We start from the raw sequence: 18,120 nt of genomic DNA on the forward strand, positions 1-18,120 counted from the left end.
TTTTTGACTGTATCTCACATAGGAGAAATCCCATTACAATGCCAACATCAAAGTGATTACAGCACCAGTAGAGTGGCCCTTATTTACTTAACATGCTCACTTGTAACATACTGTATCATTATAATCATTTCTATAGTGAGCTCATCAGTTAGTTTAGTATATAGACTGACAGTCTCTAGTCTGACAGCCTCTAGGTCACACACTACATAGACTGCAGGTGCCACTGACAATGGGGAGAAATTCAATTTACTGTGACAGACAAGCTGGCATAAATAGATCTAATTTGGCAGCACATATAACATACTGGTCACAACTTACTAAGTAGCATTTTAAATTGATGGCATACACTATATTCTGTAAAAGTCCCAAAGGACATCTCTCACAGAGCAAAGTGCACACCAATCATTTACAGCACTGTGGATTCTCTGTTAACAATACAAAATGCTCTTTCATATATAAAATGAAACACTATGGAAAATAAAATTGTAATCAGCTACAGTCATTTGCCCTTTTCACAACAGCAAATATACTTAATGGCTGGTATTTAATGTGGCCGCTGAGGAGGTTAAACGGCGGGGATCGCAGAAAACAAGCGATCCTCGCTGTTTAACCCCTGCACTGGCAGCTCACTCTATTAAATGTTCCTGGGGAATCCTCGCTGCAAACTCACGGCTGTGAGTCTCGCTGTTTTAGTGGCTGCATACGTCAAATTCCCTCTCACTCCAAAAACTGAGCGAGGGGGTATCGTTGTATGCAGGGGGTCAGTTGAATACTGACCCTGCCCGCAGCATTGAATACTGGCCAATGTGTCAGCCTGGGTAGAGGTATTTTTAAGAGCCCTTTGTCTTACGTGTCTGCACATTGGGCCTGATCATGATGTGGGAAAGAAGCAAATAAAGAGCATTTAGAACATGGATGTTCCTGCACATCCGTGTGGGACAATAGTTCACATATAGGGCCTTATTCAGATCTGATTGCAGTACAAATTTGTTTTGAAAATGGGCAAAACCATGTACACTGCAGGTGGGGCAGATGTAATATGTGCAGAGAGAGTTACATTTGGTTGAGGTGTGTTGAAACTGAAATCTAAATTGCAGTGTAAAAATAATGCAGCCAGTATTTACCCCGCACAGAAACAAAATAACTCACACAAATCTACACCTTCCCACCTGCAGTGCAAATTTCTACTGCGATCAGATCTGAATAAGGGCCATAGTGGTTTTATATTATAATAAAATTATAGATTAGAATAAATTATAGAAAAATAGGTGTATTCTATAGTAGTCCTAATAAAATAAAAAAAGACGTGGCTCCTTTTGTCAGTAACATTTTTTGGGCGGGATTTTATTGAAATGTAAAGGTATATGTAAACATAAAAAAATCATTTAAAATTCGTAAAAATTCAAATAAATGCATATAATTCATGTATCATGGTATTTTGCTAGTATATAGCTACTGCAGTATAAGATTTAAACAGCCATAGTATTTTACAAATACTGGTATGTACTGTAGTTGAGCAAAATAAGTCAACAAAAAGTTTGCTCTTACTTTATATTAGAGATATGCGCAGATCCTCGGCCAGAACCAGGATTTGGTTTTCGCTCAAAATCATCCTCATCATCCTTTATTAAATACCATTCATTTCCTATGATTTCCTGTATGAAGCACCTAAAATCACAAATGCAATCCAAAGCATTGCAAGATTTGGTTTTTACATCAAAAGTTCAAACTTGGAAGGATGACCCAAGCCGTGATTTGGTTGGAATCAGAACCCTCAAGTTCAGGTGTGTTGGGCTTTCAGCAAATCTAAATTGCTCATCTACGCTGGGCCTGTGGGAAGACCAGATTTAATTCTTTTTAACCACTTCATTCTTCAAAAACATGGCTCAACATAATGGATTCCAATTCAAGGAAAGATAAACTAATGCTGTAGAAGGAAAATAGGATTGTAATAGTAAACTTGGTCTTATTCATCTTACATAAGGCAACACATAAATCAAATCTACCCTGGGATGCATTTCTGTCTGGGACTGAGAAGTTGGTTCATGAATTCACCCATTGGTAAGGCCCAAATCAATGATTGCATCAATCTTTTCGGAAGACATACCTGGAGTCATATGTAAGCATTTCGTAGCAATCAACATCTGCAAGTTGCCTTTTTATTTGATCATAAACAAAGTAATTTTGGTTTAAAATGACAATCAAATCCAAGTTATCAGAGGGGTGGATAATTAGCTAAAAATCACCCCTTTAACCCCTTCCCGACATTTGACGTACATTTACGTCATGGTCGGGAAGCACTTCCCGACACATGGCGTAAATGTACGTCATGGATTTAAACTGTCACCGCGTCTATAGACGCGGTGACAGTTTCAACATGTCTGCTGTCCCTGACAGCAGACATGTCCGTGCATGCCCAGGGGGGGCTGCGATGCCGCCCCCCCGTCGGCGATCGCTGTGATTGGCTGTTCAGTGTGAACAGCCATTCACAGCGTTTTCCTGTGTCACCGGCGAATAACGTTCGCCGGTGACACGGGATCAGAGGTGATTGGTGCTGTAAAGTACAGCACCAATCACCGCGGGGTGTAAGGGTGACACTGGTGTCACCCCACCTCACCCCGCCCGCCCCCAAAGGCCGTGATTGGTCCGTCGGACCGACGGACCAATCACAGCCAAGGAGGGGGATTTAAACTAACGGTGACTGCACTGCAGACGCCATTCCGGTCTGGAATAGCGTGCAGTGCGGTCACCGTACCCCCCTGCCGCCATACTGACCAGAACCTTGCTCCATACTTGCTCCATACTTACCTGATCGCTGCTTCATCACTGCTTCCTGGATCCTGTTGCTACTTGTGCCTTCCTGTGAAATTGTGCTGCTGCAGTGTACTAGCTAGATAGAGAGATAGATAGAGAGATAGAGAGAGATAGAGAGAGATAGAGAGAGATAGAGAGAGATAGAGAGAGATAGAGAGAGATAGAGAGAGAGATAGTGTCAGAGAGTGCTATATTTTGTGCTGCTGCAGTGTGATATAGTTATAGATAGAGAGAGAGATAGAGAGAGAGAGATAGATAGAGAGGCCTAGTGACAGAGTGCTATATTTTGTGCTGCTGCAGTGTGATAGTTATAGAGAGATAGAGAGAGATAGAGAGAGAGAGATAGAGAGAGATAGTGACAGATTGTGCTATATATTTTTTATATAACTGACTGCTGCCCCCTCCTTTTGTGCTGATCAGTATAAATTAACTGATCAGCAACTTTTTGGGGGCGCAGGTTTTTTTTTATATATAGATATACCTGTCAGTGCTGCTGCTGCAGTGTCATAGAGTGATAGATAGTGAGAGATAGAGAGATAGAGAGAGATAGTGACAGAGAGTGATAGAGAGTGCTAAATTTTGTGTCTGCTGCCCCCGCCTTTTGTGCTGATCACTATATCTGAGGTGATCAGCAACTTTTTTGGGGGTACAGAGGTTTTTTTTTTTTTATATATACCTGTCAGTTGCACCAAAGGTTGTGCACCTGCTGCACCTCACTGGTAATCAGTGTCGCATCACTGATCACCTTTTTTTTTTGTGTGTGTGCTGTGGGGTCTTTTTTTAATTTTTTTTTTACACACACTGTGATTTTGTGGGTGTCCTGTGGCCGCTGTGCGCTGATCAGTGACGTACATCACTGATCATCTTTTTCGGCACAGGGTTGATCTATTTTTTTTTTTTTTTGATCAAATTCCTGTTGCCTTTGAGCGCTGTTCAGTGACAGACGTTACTGACCAACATCTGTGCTCAATTTTTGGCGCAGGACCTTTTTTTTTTTTTTTAACCCCTTAAATTTTTTATTTTTAACCCCTTCATTTTTTTTTTTTTTATTGGTATAAAGTATTTTTTTTTTTCTGCACCACATACACACTACACACTACATACCCCCCGGATTGAAATAAAGTTTGTACCCCCCCCTACACTATACACGTGTTGAAACATTTCACTACCAGTAACACAAAAATAAAAATGGCATCCCAAATGTCCTCCCAAATGTCCTCCCAAATGTCCTCCCAGTCATCCAGGAGAATGTATTCAGTGGAGGAGGCATATGCCATGCTTGCTTCTGACTCTGACACAGCCAGTGATGCAAGCGGGGAATTTGAAGGATTCGCCTTAAGCTCCTCTTCCTCCTCTGGTGATGAGGGACCCCCTCAAAGACGCCCCCGTAGAGCAGCTGAGACCCCCCCCCCAATAATTGATCTCGTATGGACCCCACCACCAGACAATTTTGAGCCCCAGGTTCCTGAGTTTTTGGCCATGCCAGGAATCCAATTTGATTCCACAGGTCTCAGAGAAATTGACTTTTTCAAATTATTTTTCTCTGATGATTTTATAAATTTAATGGTGGACCAAACTAATTTATATGCCCAGCAGTTTATTGCTCAAAACCCCACGTCATCATTTGCTAGGTGGACCCCTGTAGATGCAGTAGAGATGATGACGTTTTGGGGTCTGGTGTTTCATATGGGCATAGTAAAAAAGCCAGAAATTAGGCAATATTGGAGTACAGATGTTCTGTACAGTACTCCATTTTACCGTATGGCCATGACCCGGACTCGATTTGAGACAATTCTTAAATTTATACATTACACCGATAATGCACAGTGCCCACCCAGAGATGATCCCACCTTTGACCGGCTATTCAAAGTCAGGCCGGTCATTGATCATTTCAGTGCCAAATTTGAAGAGGTGTACATCCCTGAAAAATTTATTTGTATCGACGAGTCCCTTATACATTTTAAAGGAAGGGTTAAATTCCGCCAGTACCTTCCCAGTAAGAGGGCAAGGTATGGCATAAAAATGTATAAACTGTGTGAAAGCACCTCAGGGTACACCCACAGGTTTAGGGTTTATGAAGGGAAGGATTCAAGAATTGAACCGCCAGAATGCCCCCCCTCCCTCGTAGGTGTTAGTGGGAAAATTGTCTGGGATTTAGTGCACCCCTTCCTGGATAAAGGTTATCACCTCTATGTGGATAACTTTTACACCAGCATCCCCCTGTTTAAGGCCCTTGGTTCAAGAGGTACAGCAGCTTGCGGTACTGTGCGCAAGAACCAAAGAGGCCTCCCAAAAACGCACATTGCCCAAGTAATGAGAAGGGGTGAAAGCAGGGGAATATGCAACGAAAATATGTTGTTGGTCAAATATAAGGACAAGAGGGATGTCCTTATACTGACAACAATTCACGGAGACAGTACCACCTCCATCCCTGTACGAGGTACCAGTACCCACACCTCCAAACCTAATTGTATCCTGGATTACAATAGGTACATGGGCGGAGTTGATCTTTCAGATCAGGTACTGAAGCCGTACAGTGCCCTGCGGAAAACAAAAATCTGGTACAAGAAGGTGGCCGTGTATATCATCCAGATGGCACTGTATAACGCTTACGTGCTATTCCGTTCTACCGGCCAGAGGGGGACATTTATGCACTTTCAAGAGGAAGTCATAAAGGGCCTAATATTTGGGAACCAGCAGGCAGAGGGCCCCAGTACTTCTAGTACTGGTCCCCGTATTGTACCAGGGCAGCATTTTCCTGATGAAATCCCCTCCACTGGAAAAAAGGGCAGGACACAAAAAAGGTGCAAAGTTTGCTATAAAAAGGGAATAAGAAAGCAAACTATTTTCCAGTGTGACACTTGCCCCGACAAACCCGGCCTATGTATAAAGGAGTGTTTTAAAATATACCACACATCTATGGAATATTAGGTTCATAATTTCACCGTGCTTCGGGGGTCTTGCTAATGCCACATAGCACCCACCATTCATTCCACCAGAATCTGAGCCGCAAAATCCAAAAATCACTCCTTCCCTTCTGAGTCCTGCCATGCACCCAACTGGTATTTTTTGGTCACATGTGAGGCATTGCCGTACTTGGGAGAAATTGGGGCACAGATTTTGGGGTGCTTTTTCTCCTTCATTCCTTGTGAAAATGAAAAATTTTGAGCCAGAACTGCATTTTTGTGTAAAAAAATGTAATTTTTCATGTTCACTGCCCACTTGTATCAAAATTGGTGAAACCCCTGGGGGTTTGAAATGTACACTATACCCCTAGATGAATTCCCTGAGGGGTATAGTTTGCAAAATGGGGTGACTTGTGGGGGGGTTCCACTGTATTGGTGCAACATAGCACCCACCATTCATTCCACCAAAATCTGTGCTGCAAAATCCAAAAATCACTCCTTCCCTTCTGAGTCCTGCCATGCACCCAACTGGTACTTTTTGGTCACATGTGAGGCATTGCCGTACTTGGGAGAAATTTGGGCACATATTTTGGGGTGCTTTGTCTCCTTCATACCTTGTGAAAATTAAAAATTTTGAGCCAGAACTGCATTTTTGTGTAAAAAAATTTAATTTTTCATGTTCACTGCCCACTTGTATCCAAATTGGTGAAACCCCTGGGGGTTTGAAATGTACACTATACCCCTAGATGAATTCCCTGAGGGGTGTAGTTTGCAAAATGGGGTCACTTGTGGGGGGGTTCCACTGTATTGGTGCTTTGGGGGTCTTGCTAATGCGACATAGCACCCACCATCATTCCACCAGAATTTGTGCTGCAAAATCCAAATATCACTCCTTCCCTTCTGAGTCCTGCCACTTTTTGGTCACACATGAGGCATTGCCGTACTCGGGAGAAATTGGGGCACAGATTTTGGGGTGCTTTGTCTCCTTCATACCTTCTGAAAATGAAAAATTTTGAGCCAGAACTGCATTTTTGTGTAAAAAAATGTAATTTTTCATGTTCACTGCCCACTTGTATCAAAATTGGTGAAACCCCTGGGGGTTTGAAATGTACACTATACCCCTAGATGAATTCCCTGAGGGGTGTCGTTTGCAAAATGGGGTCACTTGTGGGGGGGTTCCACTGTATTGGTGCTTGGGGGGTCTTGCTAATGCGACATAGCACCCACCAAAATACCACCAGAATCTGAGCTGCAAAATCCAAAAATCACTCCTTCCCTTCTGAGTCCTGCCATGCACCCAACTGGTATTTTTTGGTCACATGTGAGGCATTGCCGTACTCGGGAGAAATTGGGGCACAGATTTTGGGGTGCTTTTTCTCCTTCATTCCTTGTGAAAATGAAAAATATTGAGCCAGAACTGCATTTTTGTGTAAAAAAATGTAATTTTTTCATGTTCACTGCCCACTTGTATCAAAATTGGTGAAACCCCTGGGGGTTTGAAATGTACACTATACCCCTAGATGAATTCCCTGAGGGGTGTAGTTTGCAAAATGGGGTCACTTGTGGGGGGGTTCCACTGTATTGGTGCAACATAGCACCCACCATTCATTCCACCAAAATCTGTGCTGCAAAATCCAAAAATCACTCCTTCCCTTCTGAGTCCTGCCATGCACCCAACTGGTACTTTTTGGTCACATGTGAGGCATTGCCGTACTCGGGAGAAATTGGGGCACAGATTTTGGGGTGCTTTTTCTCCTTCATACCTTCTGAAAATGAAAAATTTTGAGCCAGAACTGCATTTTTGTGTAAAAAAATGTAATTTTTCATTTTCACTGCCCACTTGTATCAAAATTGGTGAAACCCCTGGGGGTTTGAAATGTACACTATACCCCTAGATGAATTCCCTGAGGGGTGTAGTTTGCAAAATGGGGTCACTTGTGGGGGGGTTCCACTGTCTTGGTGCTTGGGGGGTCTTGCTAATGCGACATAGCACCCACCAAAATTCCACCAGAATCTGAGCTGCAAAATCCAAAAATCACTCCTTCCCTTCTGAGTCCTGCCATGCACCCAACTGGTATTTTTTGGTCACATGTGAGGCATTGCCGTACTCGGGAGAAATTGGGGCACAGATTTTGGGGTGCTTTTTCTCCTTCATTCCTTGTGAAAATGAAAAATTTTGAGCCAGAACTGCATTTTTGTGTAAAAAAATGTAATTTTTCATGTTCACTGCCCACTTGTATCAAAATTGGTGAAACCCCTGGGGGTTTGAAATGTACACTATACCCCTAGATGAATTCCCTGAGGGGTGTAGTTTGCAAAATGGGGTCACTTGTGGGGGGGTTCCACTGTATTGGTGCTTGGGGGGTCTTGCTAATGCGACATAGCACCCACCAAAATTCCACCAGAATCTGAGCTGCAAAATCCAAAAATCACTCCTTCCCTTCTGAGTCCTGTCATGCACCCAACTGGTATTTTTTGGTCACATGTGAGGCATTGCCGTACTCGGGAGAAATTGGGGCACAGATTTTGGGGTGCTTTTTCTCCTTCATTCCTTGTGAAAATGAAAAATATTGAGCCAGAACTGCATTTTTGTGTAAAAAAATGTAATTTTTCATGTTCACTGCCCACTTGTATCAAAATTGGTGAAACCCCTGGGGGTTTGAAATGTACACTATACCCCTAGATGAATTCCCTGAGGGGTGTAGTTTGCAAAATGGGGTGACTTGTGGGGGGGTTCCACTGTATTGGTGCAACATAGCACCCACCATTCATTCCACCAAAATCTGTGCTGCAAAATCCAAAAATCACTCCTTCCCTTCTGAGTCCTGCCATGCACCCAACTGGTACTTTTTGGTCACATGTGAGGCATTGCCGTACTCGGGAGAAATTGGGGCACAGATTTTGGGGTGCTTTTTCTCCTTCATACCTTCTGAAAATGAAAAATTTTGAGCCAGAACTGCATTTTTGTGTAAAAAAATGTAATTTTTCATGTTCACTGCCCACTTGTATCAAAATTGGTGAAACCCCTGGGGGTTTGAAATGTACACTATACCCCTAGATGAATTCCCTGAGGGGTGTAGTTTGCAAAATGGGGTGACTTGTGGGGGGGTTCCACTGTATTGGTGCAACATAGCACCCACCATTCATTCCACCAAAATCTGTGCTGCAAAATCCAAAAATCACTCCTTCCCTTCTGAGTCCTGCCATGCACCCAACTGGTACTTTTTGGTCACATGTGAGGCATTGCCGTACTCGGGAGAAATTGGGGCACAGATTTTGGGGTGCTTTTTCTCCTTCATACCTTCTGAAAATGAAAAATTTTGAGCCAGAACTGCATTTTTCTGTAAAAAAATGTAATTTTTCATTTTCACTGCCCACTTGTATCAAAATTGGTGAAACCCCTGGGGGTTTAAAATGTACACTATACCCCTAGATGAATTCCCTGAGGGGTGTAGTTTGCAAAATGGGGTCACTTGTGGGGGGGTTCCACTGTATTGGTGCTTGGGGGGTCTTGCTAATGCGACATAGCACCCACCAAAATTCCACCAGAATCTGAGCTGCAAAATCCAAAAATCACTCCTTCCCTTCTGAGTCCTGCCATGCACCCAACTGGTATTTTTTGGTCACATGTGAGGCATTGCCGTACTCGGTAGAAATTGGGGCACAGATTTTGGGGGGCTTTGTCTCCTTCATTCCTTGTGAAAATGAAAAATTTTGAGCCAGAACTGCATTTTTGTGTAAAAAATTTAATTTTTCATTTTCACTGCCCAGTTGGACCACAATTGGTGAAACCCCTGGGGGTTTGAAATGTACACTATACCCCTAGATGAATTCCCTGAGGGGTGTAGTTTGCAAAATGGGGTCACTTGTGGGGGGGTTCCTAAATTTTAGCATCTTATGGTGCCTAGAAACCTACATGGTGCCTAAAAAATAATCTCATAAAAAGGAGGCTCCAAAATCAAGTAGGTGCTCCTTCTATTATGAAGCCTGTGGTTTGGTCAACGTGCACACTAGGGCCACATATAGGATATTTATGAAAACAAAAGATTTGGGGGAATCAATTTTTAGTCACATTTCTCTAGTAAAATGTACTGTGTTCCTTAGAAAAATGTATTAAAATTGCAAATCTGCAAAAAAAATGAAATTTTGAAATTTCACCTACACTTTGTTTTAATTCCTGTGAAACACCTAAAGGGTTAACAAACTTCCAAAATGCTGTTTTGAATACTGTGAGGGGTGCAGTTTTTGAAATGGCATCATTTATGGGGGTGTCTCACATACAAGTCCCTCAAAGTCACATCAGAACTGAACTGGTCCCTAAAAAAATCAGTGTTTGAAATTTTCTTGAAAATTTGAGAATTTGCTATTGATATTGTAAGCCTCCTAGTGTCCAAAAAAATTAAAAGGAAGTTGAAATAATGATGGAAACATAAAGTAGACATATGGTCTATGTTAGTTATTAACTATTTTGAGTGGTAAGATTATTTGTCTCACAAGCAGAAAATGTAACATTTTGCAAATCGCTAAATTTTCCATTTTTTCACGACATTTTGGTATTTTTCACAAAAAAACACAGACTGTATCGACCCAAATTTACCACTAATTTGAAGTACAATGTGTCACGAAAAAACAATCTCAAAATCACTGGGATAAGTAAAAGCAAAAAAAAGTTATCCCCACTTAAGTGAGACATGTCAGATTTGAAAAAAATGGCTCTGTCAGGAACGCAAAAACTAGCTCTGTCAGGAAGGGGTTAAGAATTAACTGCACTAGTTAAATTTGAAGAAAAGTTATTTTGTTTCTCTATGAATAATAGAGTATCTGATTTAACAAGTTTAATAAATGTTTCTATAGGTGAATTCAAACCAGGTGGAATTAAACATACTTTTTGGTTTGAAATCAGTCATTGCTACCGATGTTTGCTTATGCTTAGAAAATAAATCTTTAGAACTCCACTTCAAAGTCAAAAGAAAGTCCATTGAAAAAGGCATCTAACAAATAGTAGGGTTTATGTAGATATACTGAAAATAAATCTTACCTATGTGAGAACACTACTGTATGTTAAGTTTTACCCCATAAGTCTCAAGTGGACCTGCAATTGAACACCATTACTGTGTGCCACCCCACACCATTACTGACCCACTGCCAAACTGGTCATGCTGGAGGATGTTGCAGGCAGCAGAACTTTCTCCTTGGCGTCTCCAGATGTAAGTGAACCTGTTTTCATCTGTGAAGAGCACAGGGCGCCAGTGGCGAATTTGCCAATCTTGGTGTTCTCTGGCAAATGCCAAACGTCCTGCACGGTGTTGGGCCCTCATACCACCCTCATTGAGTCGGTTTCCGACTGTTTGAGTAGACACACGCACATTTGTGGCCTGTTGGAGGTCATTTGCAGGGCTCTGGCAGTACTCTTCCTGGTCCTCCTTGCACAAAGGCGGAGGTAGCGGTCCTGCTGCTGGGTTGTTGCCCTCCTCCGGCCTCCTCCACATATCCTGATATACTGGCCTGTCTCCTGGTACTGCCTCCATGCTCTGGACACTACGCTGACAGACACAGCAAACCTTCTTACCATAGCTCACATTGATGTGCCATCCTGGGTGAGCTGCACTACCTGAGCCACTTGTGTAGGTTGTAGACTCCGTCTCATGCTACCACTAGAGCATACCTCCCAACATGACTCTCTCCAGGAGGGACACAAGTCTCTGCTCCTGGACTTTCCTCTTAATGTATGATTACCTTCATCTGTGTTGAACAGGTTAATTGATAACAAAGGTGCTTCAACACAGGTGATGACAATCATACATTAAGAGGAAAGTGCAGGAGCAGAGAAATGTGTCCCTCCTGGAGAGGGTCATGTTGGGAGGTATGCTAGAGTGAAAGCACCGCCAGCTTTCAAGTGACCAAAACATCAGCCAGAAAGCATAGGAGCGGAGAAGTGGTCTGTGGTCACCACCTGCAGAACAACTCCTTTATTAGGGGTGTCTCGCTAATTGCCTTTAATTTCCACCTGTTGTCTATTCCATTTGCACAACAGCATGTGAAATGGATTGTCAATCAGTGTTGCTTCCTATATGGACAGTTTGATTTCACAGAAGTGTGATTGACTTGGAGTTACTTTGTGTTGTTTAAGTGTTCCCTTTATTTTTCTGAGCAGTGTATATGATATTGTACTGTATGAAATGATTCAACAGATTATTTTAGGATGAAATAATACAGCGGTAAGTGATGCTTGATGCGTTGTCAAAAGCAGCCACAGGAGTGTGCATACACAATGAGCAATATGCTGGTCCCATCCATCTGACCAGACAGCATATCGCCCAGTGTGTACCCAGCTTATGACAGCCAGACACTGATATGACTGAATCATCTATAAAAGTATTAATACTTAGGATTCTGTTTGCTATTGGAAGTAAGTTACACAATCAAGTTGACAAATAACATCTAATCAGGTATAATCAGGGCTATTTTTCCTGCAGGCTCCAGCAGGAACTGAGGCCCTTATTCTAGTTCACTCTTTCTGACAAAATATTTCTTAGATGGATAAAACCATGTGCACTGCAGGTGAGGCAGGTGTTACTTGTGCAGAGATAATTAGATTTGGGTGGGGTTTTACACCTTCCTCACCTGCAGTGCACATGGTTTTGTCCATCTAAGAAATATCTTGTCAGAAAGAGTGAACTAGAATAAGGGCCTCAGTTCCTGCTGGAGCCTACTGAAAAATAGCCCTGTGTATAATAGAAATATTGGTTAAGAATATTCTGAACATAGATGGTGAGAGACTCTGGGAAATAATGGATATACCAACCCAGGAGGGGTGTGGATCATGAGTTTGACCAAAGGAAGGTCCACATGCATTAGCTTGGCCACTGAAGGACAACACACTCAAAAGGTCGACATGGTCATTAGGCTGACACAAGAGTTAGGTATACATGGGGAAGGTCCCCATTCAAAATGTCGACATGGGTTTTCACTTTTTTTGTCCCGAATGTCGTCACTGTCAACATGGACACCGTATTGGTGCACTGCGCTTGAAATACTTTGGGCACACGATTCTGCTCTCCATCCACGTTCTAGTGTTGTTTTACCCAAACTGTGCGCTGTGGCACCCTGGGGTGCCTCTGGACACTTGCAGGGGTGCCTTGAGTTGGTGGTTAGGACCAAAACAAATTATTTATGGTCAATGTTATATATAAAACCAGTGCTGGTGGCTTTCAATCAGAACATATGTAAACAAAAAATAGTAAATCATGTCCATCACCACATAAATGACCCTAAGGATCACATATAAACACAATTTACTTAATTGAATATTTTATTTAAAAATTTCTCAATAAAACTTTTGGCATGGCGGTGCAATAGAAAAAATATTCTGATACTTTAGGGTGCCGTGATTCCCAAAAAATTGGGAACTACTGCCCTAAACCGCACAAAAAAAGTGAAAAACCCATGTCATACTTCCCCATGACAACCTTCAGTGGTCAACCTAATGAATGTCGACCTTGTGACCGTATACCACCAGGAGAGGCAGACAGAGGTGTCCCCTGCTGCAGAAACAGATACATGTTCTGCAGCAGATAAGACGGTACTTGTGTAGTTTCACGGCGCCAGCACTACTTCCGGGTTCTACGCTCGCCACAAACTATGTAAAATAAAGTCACTTAACTCCATGCCAACATGGATAGTTCATACCTCCACTATCCATGTTGGCATGGAGTTGATTTTAAATAGCATGGCGAGCGTAGCGAGCCACCGAGCCCGCAGCGTGGGCGACCGAAGCGAGCCCCCCAAGGGGACAGACGCACGGCGCCATGAAACTACACAAGTACCGATAAGACTACTCACATATTGAAACTAGTGACAGGGAGGAGGCTGGGGGTTCTGCAGAAGTAGGCCACTGTGCAGCAGCGGATCATAATTTATGGACATCTCTAGAGAAGAACAGAGAAGTTTATAATTGGCAGTCAAGCGTAATAGGGTGCAGGATTCTGAAACTGTAAAGATTTGGGGGCAAATAGAGTCAAATTTAAAGTGTGAATGTTTTGTAAGACAAAAACCCAATCTGATTTTACCTTACAAAAGATTACAGATTTATATGTGACTGCTGACACACTGAAATCTCAGCAGTTTCCCAAGCCAAGATGCTACTAGGTTTAGCCCTAAAATGATCAACTAGATTAAATGAGCCTTTTGGCAAGAATGAAAAGCCTTATGCATCTTTTATTTGAGATTCATTGCATATTAAAAGCAACTTTGATACTCAAAATTCTAATATAAGCACTATAAAAACCCTTTCAGCAGAATTATAGTTCAGTGTATTCAAGAACGCTAATGTAGAATTTTGTCTGAGGTGGAGTATCCCTTATCGGAAATGCTCAGGACCACAAGCATTTTGAATAAAGGATATTTGCAGATTTCAGAATATTTTTTTCTTTTCATATTTACCTGGTCCCCTGGAGGTGCCCTGATGTCCACAGTGTCCCCTGGCGTCCACGGCAGCCATCGGAATCCTCTTCAGCAGCATCCCCAGTCGCAAGAATGCATTGCACATAAGCCTTGGAGAGTTATTCAGTAAAGATAGGGCAAATCAATCAGCTTGTATTATTTTTCATACATAGCATGTAGAATGGTAGTTAAGAGCTGATTGGCCAGTACTTTACCTCTCTACATCATCGCGCTTCAAGGCTTAGTACATCTGCCCTTTTGTATGATTCCTATGTTACCCTACAGTCAGGTCCATAAAAATAGGACATGGACAATAATTCTTATTATATTTTGGGCTCTATACTCCATCACAATGGAATTGAAACCAGGTTAAAGGGTACTTACATCCAAATCAGGTGAATGGTGTAGGAATTAGAACGGTTTCTATATGTGCCCCAACTTTTTTAGGGACCAAAAGTAATGGGACAATCGACTCAAAAGCTATTTCATGGACAGTTTTGGGCTATTCCCTCATTATTTAATCATCAATTAAGCAGGTAAAAAGTATGGAGTTCCAGGTGGGACATTTGCATTTGGAATATGTTGCTGTCAACTCTCAATATGAGATCCAAAGAGCTGTCACGATCAGTGAAGCAAGCCATCATTAGACTGAAAAATCAAAAGAAACCCATCAGAGAGACAGCAAAAACATTAGGTGTGGCCAAATCAACTGATTCGAACATTCTAAAATAGAAAGAATGCACCGCAGAGCTCAGCAACACCAAAAGACCTGGAAGACTATGAAAAACAACTGTGGTGGATGTCAGAAGAATGAATTCCCTGGTGAAGAAAAACCCCTTCACAACAGTTGGCCTTATCAAGAACACTCTCCAGGAGGTAGTCAACAATGAAGAGACTACTTGACAAGAGTAAATATAGAGGGTTCACCACAAGATGTAAACCTTTGGTGAGCCTCAAAACCAGGCAGACCAGATTAGAGTTTGCCAAACAACATCTAAAAAAGCCTTTACAGTTCTGGAAAAACATCATATGGACTGATGAGACAAAGATCAACTTGTACCAGAGTGATGGGTAGAGAAGAGTATGGAGAGGGAAAGGAACTGCTCATGATCCAAGACATACCACCTCATAAGTGAAGCATGGTGGTGGTAGTGTCATGGCGTGGGCATGTATATGGCTGCCAACGGACCTGGTTTCCTTGTATTTATTGAAAATGATAATGTGATTGCTGACAAAAGCAGCAGGATAAATTATGAAGTTTTTTGGGCAATATCTGGATAAAAATAACATAGTGACTTTTTAAGTAACAGGCCACAAGTAGTTAAAGCAGGAACTGACAGTTCTGGCTTGGTTACATTGAATACAGGGGTACCGAAGGGATGTGTGTTTAGCCTGTTCTTTATTCTATTTTTACATTTGATTGAAAACCAGTTGACAATTCTAATATTATTAAGTTTGCAGATGATACTGCATATAGGGAGGAGATACAATACTTGGCTGAGTGGTGCCGTGCCAACAATCTCTTTCTTAATGCTAGCAAGACGAAGGAGATTGTTGTGGATTTCCAGAAAAGGAAACTTAGGGCCTTATTCTATTTCACTCTGACAAAATCCTTCTTAGATGGACAAAACCATGTGCACTGCAGGGGGGGCAGATGTAAAATGTGCAGAGAGAATTAGATTTGGGTGAGTTATTTTGTTTCTGTGCAGGGTAAATACTGGCTGCTTTATTTTTACACTGCAATATAGATCTCACTTTGAAGTAAAACCCCACCCAAATCTAATTCTCTCTGCACAAGTAACATCTGCCCCACCTGCAGTGCACATGGTTTTGTCCAGCGAAGAAGGATTTTGTCAGAAAGAGTGAACTAGAATAAGGCCCTTAATCAGGTGATGCCGGTACAGATCAGATGGGACAAATGTTGATCGTGTCGCTAGTTTCAAATTCCTAGTCTTAAAATGTTCCCATATTTCTGAGAGCCCATAAATATTAAGTGTCTTGTAAAGAAGGCTCATCAACACCTTTATTTTTGTTCCCTAAGAAGGAAACAGCCAAACTATGGAACTCTCTTCCTGGAGAGGTGGTGTCGGTAGACACAAAAAATGTTTCAAATAAGGTTGGACAAACATCTTTTGGTTAAAAACATCCAGGGGTACAACAATAATCATAATGTGTCTTTAAAGATATCAGAGGTACTTGTGTATTATCACAGCGCCCAAGTTTCTTATGTACGGCATCATAGGAAAATCACATTGCATGGGCCATTTTAACGGCCGTGCGATGCGATCCGATTTTCCGATGTAATTTATTCACTTAGCCCCAGGAGATAGTATTGCATCGCATCGCACCTCCCACCTATACAATTATATCATTGCATGACATACAATGAGGTTTTAGGCACCCCCCCCACTATCCACTCCACCCCGTAGCATGGCGAGCGCAGTGAGCCCCGCGAGGGGTGGCAGAACGCGTCCTCCGACCTTTTCATACCCCTACTATCCACGTCGGCGTGGATATAGTGTGGTGAGCGCAGCGAGCCCCGCTAGGGGACGCGGATTACTTTACATGTATTCCGCGTCCGCTCGCCACGCTTCAGTGGCTCACTGCGCTCACCACACTATATAAAATCAACTCCACGCCGACGCGGATAGTAGGGGTATGAAAAGGTCGGAGAACGCTTTCCGGCGCCGCGCTTCGGGGTGGTGGTGGGGGTTGCCTAAAACCTCATTGTATGTCATTATTGTATACCTAATGGCATTGTACACCCTATACAATATAAATAAACGAGCGCTGAATACATTACATAGGAAAATCGGATCGCAAGGCCCTTACAATGGCCCATGCGATGCGATTTTCCTACGCAAAACTTGAATTTTGTTGCCCTAATGTTTAGGATGATGACAATAAAGTTGAATCTAATCTAACCAGGGATGAAACCCAGCGTCTGGTGTTGTCTATGCATTACAAACTTCAGCCTGTAATTGGCTGCATAGGATTTGCAACAAACTATTAAAAAGTAAAGTTTGATTTAGGACGGTTTTGTTTGTTCCATTACTTTTGGTCCCTTAGATGTAGGAGGCACATATAGAAACCATTGTAATTATTACACCATTCACCTGATTTGGATGTAAATACCCTCAAAATAAAGCAGTTAAAGCACATCTTTTTTTGGTTCATTTCAAATACATTATGTTGGTGTATAGAGCCCAAAATATGAGAATTGTGTCAATGTCCCAATATTTATGGACCTGTGCAAATCAATGATTATCTACAGGTGGTGTTTAATTTGCTTCTCTGCCTTGCTATCATACATAACACATGCCTCAGGTCATTAATATCCTTTTTATTTTATCCATAGTAAAACTGGAATTTCTTTAGTGGAGATTCCTTTAACACCTTTGTTGTTTATAATAAAGGTTTAGATTAATATTTAAATTTCAGCAAGATGATTTGAGCAAATATGCAACAACTTCAGAAGACCTTGAGCAATAACGGATTTAGGTGTATTTGCATAAAATATCAGTTTAGTTATCTGCATACAATGGGATACAGACAGATGACCAGCAGTTGGGATGCTGGCCTCCAGAATATCTTCACCCGCATCCTGTTAGAGGAACTCCTGACAGTGATCACATAAGTATACTTACCCTTCCCCTGCAGCCTAACTCTAAGATTCCCATCACCCTACAGGCTAACCCTAAGTCCCCCCTAGTTCTAAAACATAAGGCCCCCTTCCAGTGCTTAACCCTAACCTGCCCCAGCATACTTACTTTTGGCATCCTGGTGCCGGTATTCTTAGTGATGTTGGAATTGCAGCACGTCTCCTGTCGGTAATTGGGATGCCGACCTTGGTATTGTGAACATAGCCATCCCAATACAACAATTACTGTTCCAAGTAGCACACCACAGATATAATATCCAAAGGTGACCCGGTTACCCTATGCCAGGGGTTCCCAAA

This window comes from Crinia signifera, chromosome 4 (genome assembly GCF_055691185.1).
Source record: "Crinia signifera chromosome 4, ASM5569118v1, whole genome shotgun sequence".
NCBI classification, from domain to species: domain Eukaryota; kingdom Metazoa; phylum Chordata; class Amphibia; order Anura; family Myobatrachidae; genus Crinia; species Crinia signifera.